The sequence below is a fragment of the Garra rufa genome, chromosome 3 (assembly GCF_049309525.1).
Source record: "Garra rufa chromosome 3, GarRuf1.0, whole genome shotgun sequence".
Lineage (NCBI taxonomy): Eukaryota > Metazoa > Chordata > Actinopteri > Cypriniformes > Cyprinidae > Garra > Garra rufa.
In genome coordinates this window covers 24,394,454-24,401,274 of record NC_133363.1, presented here as the reverse complement: position 1 = coordinate 24,401,274, position 6,821 = coordinate 24,394,454, and positions in this window count along the sequence as shown.

The following is a 6,821-nucleotide window of genomic DNA, read 5'->3' as shown; positions in this document are numbered from 1 at the left end:
TTTGGAATCGGATTGATTGATTGCTTCTGTGGACAGGTGTCTTTTATACAGGTAACAAGCTGAGATTGGGAGCACTCCCTTTAAAACACCTGGGAGCCAGAAATCTTGCTGACTGATAGGGGATCAAATACTTATTTCACTCATTAAAATGCAAATCAATTTATAACTTTTTTTGAAATGCATTTTCTGAATTTTTAAAGACTGATAACTTCTTTGTCAGTGGGCGTGAGTACAAAATCAGAAGGGGATCAAATATTTTTTTCCCTCACTGTATATTATGCATTGCATTATCTGAGCACATTATATAGCTATTCAACTTCAAATACATACAAAACCATACACTGGTATCAGAAATTCACTATGCACAATTGAAGAGTTCAACTGAAGTACAGTCGCAGCAATGTTGCTGACATGCAATATGTTGCATGCAAGAAAGCCTGAAAACATGTAAATATATGTCATCTTTGCATACAGTGTAACACGTCGTAAAAGATAATGATGTTGGAAAAAAACATAATCTGCGATATGTCCCTCGAGATGAAATGAGATGAAATCAGTCACTTTTTCTTTGCTAATGTTTACGCGTTTCAGCTACAATGGGCAGGTGATTAGACAGGATGGGGGACAGTGGCAGCGGAGACCTCTCTCTCTCGCTCTCATCGCTAATGACGAGTCACATGTGTGCAGCTCTCCAGCTTTGACAGACACGGTGTCAATCATCACCACGGAAACAGACCCCATGATGTCACCCAGCTGGCCCTGCTCGACAGCTGATGGGCATCAGAGACAGAGCTGATTCCTTTCCTGCACTCTGATTGGCTGGATTATTCTGCTGCAGTGCTAATGACTATGGTGCAAAATGGCTGTAATCTCATTATGGCAAAAAACACAGGATTTATTCCTCTCACATGTACATGCTCTGATATGGTTATTTATTTCATGCAATTTCATTTCAAGGCTTTTTTCCTCTATTGTATTATGCTTTATGTTATGTATTTGCTACAGACTTCTTTCTTGTTCTCTTCTGTGGGTAAACCTACAGAAAGACATCTACACAGAAAACACAAAGGCGCACACAATCCTACACAAACTTAATTCTTTGAGTATAAACAATTCAGCCGACAAGTGCTGCTGAATGTCAGGAGGCTGTAGTCAAGCAGAGAGGAGGAGGAGAGGGGTGAAGGGTGTACAATAGACTGCACACTCCCATGGGTGTAATCTCGCTTTGTTTACGCTACCAGAGTGTTATTTTAGCTGTCTGTTTGGGCCACAGCGTGAGTGACGTGGATACGGATACACTGTCTGAGAGAGAGGGTTGACTGCACAATTCGACTGTCTGTGTTAATGAATGAACACGGATTTAACATTTTATACACAAAAAGACAATTATCTGTTTGCATTATTATGCATTTACATGATTATTATACTAAAAGTAGAGCTTTTACTCTCGCAAAAATACATAAATGTGACCCTGTACTACAAAACCAGTCTTAAGTAGCACGGGTATATTTGTAGCAATAGTCAACTATACATTGTATTAATCAAAATTATTAGGATATCAGGTAAAGATCATGTTCCATGAAGATATTTTGTAAATTTCCTATCGTAAATATATCAAAACTTAATTTTGATTAGTACTACGCATTTCTATTAACTTAATTTGGACATTTGGAAGTTTAAAGGTGATTTTCTCAATATTTTTATTTTTTATTTTTTTTTGCACCCTCATTCCAGATTTTCAAATAGTTGTATCTCAGCCAAATATTGTCCTATCCTAACAAAGGTGTTGTGGTTTTTGTGGCACACATACATATATCGTGGCATATATATTTCCACTATATTACACAAACACCTGCTTGCATTGTTGCACAAGCCTTATAGTTTCAGTCCCATCGTAATATAAACATGCACATCCTCTTATAGTGTTGGTTTGACCATTGTTCGAGCCCATACAGCATGCCTTTCTCAGATGTATATACAAAGTGTGCTTTGATGTAACACGCTGGATTGTATAAAATGCACAGGTTTGTCGGCTTACACAATGCAAACACAAAATTGCAGGTCTCCACTTGCGATAGCATCAGTGAAGGCATGCTGCAGTACGAGCTGAAAGCAGGGATTTGTATATAGCCACTCTAGCTCCTGGGTGGGAACCTGGACTAATAGAATATATTAGAAGATTATATTTAACAAAGTGTCCATCTCAAATAAGGTCCATTTTTCATGTGACAGCCATTCCAGGGAGGCCCAGAGAGGAAGAGAGGGAGGAAAAGATGGCTGTCTGAAAAAGCTGGTTTGAGATTGGCTTGGTATCCATTAAAGTGTGGAGCATGGTGCATATTTTCATTATTCACACAAAGGTACGTGTCAGCTAATCACGGCGAAATCGCAAGCGTTTAAAAAGCCAACAGACAGACTCCATCCATTACGTCAATTATGAATTAGCACCTCTCCGCCATCTCACTGCACGGAAATGTCTAGTGCTGTCTTAATTAGCCAAACACAGGGCATCAATTCCTCCCAGCCAATGCTGTCTCCTCCTGCGCGCACACACGCGCACGTACGCACACTGAGCCGAGATTTGAAATGGCGCATGGGGACATTTAATGAGACAAGCGCTCGTGTTTGTCATGCTTTGACGATACATTACTGATCTGATATCTTCGCCCGTTTCAAGTGTAAAATACATCAGCTGTACTTGTCCTGAGCCAGATTTCAGAGGAAAACTTAACAGCCAGACACAATATATCACATTAATGCACACACCTGCTGCAATCACATCCTTCATACCTGTAATAAATAAAAAAAAAGAGAGAGAAAAGAGAGGCCGTCTCACAGTATCCCTCACAATGATGAATCAAGTATACAAACGTCAACGAACGGAACGACGCGATACATGCACATACGGGTTCTCTCTCCGTTGTCCAGCTTCAACCGTGTCACTGTCTCTTTAAAGTAGCCCCTCCCTGTCCCTCCCGCTGCCACGGCTACAGCCAACGAGCATTGTGAAGTGTGACATGATCATGCTCACTTTCCGTAGTTAAGCCCTCGCCGGGGGTCGGCCTCTCCAGCTGCTCAATGAGTCATTTGATTGTCATCCACCTAGTGCACTCACAGAGACGAGAGAAAGCGACCAAGAGGGAGGGAGGGAGACATTGGAGGCAATGGGAGAGAATGAGAGGAAAGGAGGGGAGTGAGAAAGAGGAAGAAAGACAGAAGTCAGTTTGAGAGAGGGAAAGAGAGAGAGAAACGAAGCCCGGAGCGTCGTCTGCCGAGGATGACAAGCAGTCACAGAGTCTAAACCCCCGCGCAGAAATAAGTGAGTTAGAACAGGGCTTCTGGCTCTGTAATAAACCGTTTAATGGACAGACAGCCTCTCCTTTCCTTCCTCGGGGTAACACTAAATCCCTCTTTATTGTAGTTTGCACAGATGTTAGTGAGTTATCCATTTCTCTAATCACACTGGATGCTGGCACATCCATCTCGAGGTGAAAAATAACCCCTCGCCTTTTCTCCCACAAACATCCCGCAATTCCTCTCTCTTGCTCCGTCTCGCTCCCCCTTTAATGTCGGCAGTGAGTCATATAAGGGTCAGTTGCACCAATACAAATAGAATTCAAACAATATTGTGTCCCGTTTCGAGGCTTCATGCGATTAGGAACAGCCCGCGGTCAGGTTTGTTTTATAGGTTATGGTGCCGTTTCAGGGGTGCGGCATCTGGACATGATATTGCCGAGCGCCTCGTCATAAAGACAGACATTGTCCCGAGGCCTTCGTCGCAATAACACGATTCGCCACCATAGAGCAGAGACAACAATGTCAGATTGTTTTTGAACTGCACAATTTCATAACGGCCTCACAGTCTCAGCCAACAGCGGCAAATGCAATTAAGTCATTGATAAACAACAAAGTGTGCTAGAAAAGTAAGTTTGGATTACAGGAGTCTATGTGAAGATAAAACGATAAGCAAGGGCATATTCGATTTCACCTGATGCAATCGCGTTTATTAAAAATCGATGCAGCGAGGAAAGGACAGTCATATCTTTAACGGAAAATATTTGGAGAGTCTTAATGCGGCTATTCTGACCTCTGGACAGCTGTTTTTATGTGTTAATTTTGTCGTTTTAGGTGATTTCAACCAGCACAATATCAAGCCTTCATCAGACTGTTGTGAGAGACGGACTGTCTCTGACGCCGACCCTGTGAGATATTAAAAAGGCAGAGAGAGAGAGGAAAAAAAAGAAAGAAGCGAGACCGATTCGGCATTCAGCGAAACGCAGACGGGTTAAATCTGGAAGCGTGACAAAAATGTGTCCAGCCTAATGATGTCAACTAGTGTTCTCTCTGCAGAATGTGCCTTCCTGCCTTCTCTCTTTCTCATTCTCCTAACTGCTGAGAAAAGCAAAGTTCTGACACAAACACACTGTCATGTAAACACATCCACTTTCCTTCTTCCACCTATTACTGTAATCTCACTATCAAACACAGACATGAAAAATAAACCACTTTTCCCAGAGACAAGGCGAGAGCGTGCCGAACCAAATGAGCCACACCGACGTGTTGTGTCTTTAGGCTCTAACTAGGTGCCGAGGACTGTAAGTTCTGGAGAGGAGCGTGAGGGAAAGGTCACATGGAGTTCAGAGCGAGCGGATGAGTGATGGCCGTGGAGTGAGGGGCTCTGTTGCCGGGTCTTGTACTTTTCTGTGCTGGCTGATGGGCCTCACAGCAGTAGCCTGAGTCTTGATGGATTGGCAGGCAGTGAAAGGAAATGTTGCCCCCCTTCTCTTTTTTTTTTTTTTTTTACACAAACACACGCACACACTCTCTCCAACATCCCATCATTTCCCCTCCCACCGCTTGAGTGAGAGATTTGCCCTCATCTTCGTCCCCCTCCTTCCACCTCCAGCTGCCCCTGGGCTGCTCGGGAGACTCAGGGAATGAGGGGTAAAGGGGTTTAGGGGGCCGGACATCTCATGACCAGGTCAGCGGAGGAGCACCGGCCCCCAAAGGCAGTCTGACTGGCTGGGGCTGAGCTTGAGCTTGTTGTACCTGGCTGGACACAAAAGGACCTGGAGCAGCAGGGGTGGGCTACTAAAATAAACATCAAAGGAGTGGAGGGGATGCGTAGCGGACCCTTTTGTTGCCTGGAAATGGAGGGCTCCCCTGGGGGGTGTCGGCGCTAAATGAGATGGTCTGTCTCGGGCGCACTTCCTGGTGAAATATTTTTGATAAATAAATCACAGGACCCTCGACGCGTTAACTGCTTAGCGACCAACAGGCCACGAGATAATCGGAGCGTCTTTTTTTTAACCCCCTTCTCCATCCCTCTTCTTCTGCCACTGGAAGCCGCCATGTCATCTGAATAGCGGCTTGCGGTGTCTGCTTCCTTTAGAAAGCATCATACACATTCGGATTGTGTTCCACCTATTGTTTGCCGAGCTCGCTCCCCTGAAAATAACAAATCCATTCTGATGTGTGTCTCTGCCGTGTCAAAACAGAGCCCTGATAATGACATGAACCTAAACCTCTGGAGGTGTCTCTAGGGCTCCGGTGCTCTTCCAGCTATTAGGATTTGTTTGCTTGTTTGTTTTCTGTGTGTAGGGTCCCCATGGATGTGTCTAATTGCTCGACGTGATTGTGTAATATATTCACAGTCAAGGAGAATAGACGGGGTATAATGTGTGCGCGTGTGTGTGTGTGTCTCGAGTTCCTCTGTGAGCACTGGTATAAGTGTGTCTCATTTGTACCTTGTGTTCTAATAAATGTTAAGCTGTCAAATAATGTGTCGTGCCACACGACGCACCGTGGACCTTGTGCAAAAGAAGTGACGCTCTACAAACCCTCGGCAACAATAAGACAAAGCCACTCAATGAGATTTGTGTACTACCGTATGACTGTTTCCACATATGTCGAGTGTGGGAGGTTGTGTTTGTGTGCGTGCATCTGCATGTGTGCACTGCAGCGATTAAAAGTGCTTTGCTAGCAACGATCGTGAGCGTGAGATTGTGTGTGCGCGTCTGCGTACGTGTGCGTGCACTCAAGCGGTTGAGATGGTGGCGGTGAAGGGAGGGCTTCTGGGGAAGAGATGATTATGCCCATCTGTGGTGGATGCCAGGTGTGTACTCCCCCACCCCCACCTCTTCCCTTCCCGTTCCTCCCCTCCATCCCGGTGACGCTCCACTCCACTCATCACCCTCCATCAGCACGCTCCAGCTGCCAGCCACCATGCTAACTAGTACCAAGGGGCGCTAGCGTGCCTTCACAGATCGCACTTACTGGTGAAACCGGAGCAACTCTGCAGTCTATAAAAGCGCAACTGGATGAGTCGCTGTCCAACAGGGCCTGACACCTGCTGCGGTCATGGACTTCCTCTCGGCACGGCTGCCCTATGAAAACTCATAAAAACAAGCCGGAGACTCTAGTGCACTGATATTGACCGCCGCATCAGATTTTGTTGCTGTCGATTGCTTGTTGCTTTCTGGTCAATTTAGATTCTCCTCACCTCCAGAAACTGCAGCTTCTGTGTTTGGTCACAAGGGTGATTTCTGTGATCATTCCGCCGGCGTGCGCGTGAGAGCCCCGCTTGATTTGCGGCAGCACCCTGGTTCTGCGAGGCTGTCACCCACATAGACACACTCACGTTCACACCACGGGGCCACCCCACACAGAGAGGATGCGCCTCGTAAAACACCCCGCGACGGGCTAGATTGATCCCCCGGTGAAAATGGGCAATATTCCTACTGCATCGATATCAATAAAGCGTCTCAGGCTGGAGGCTGTGCAGGCCTCCTTTTTGTTTCCCTTCTGTGGTGGGTAGAGGG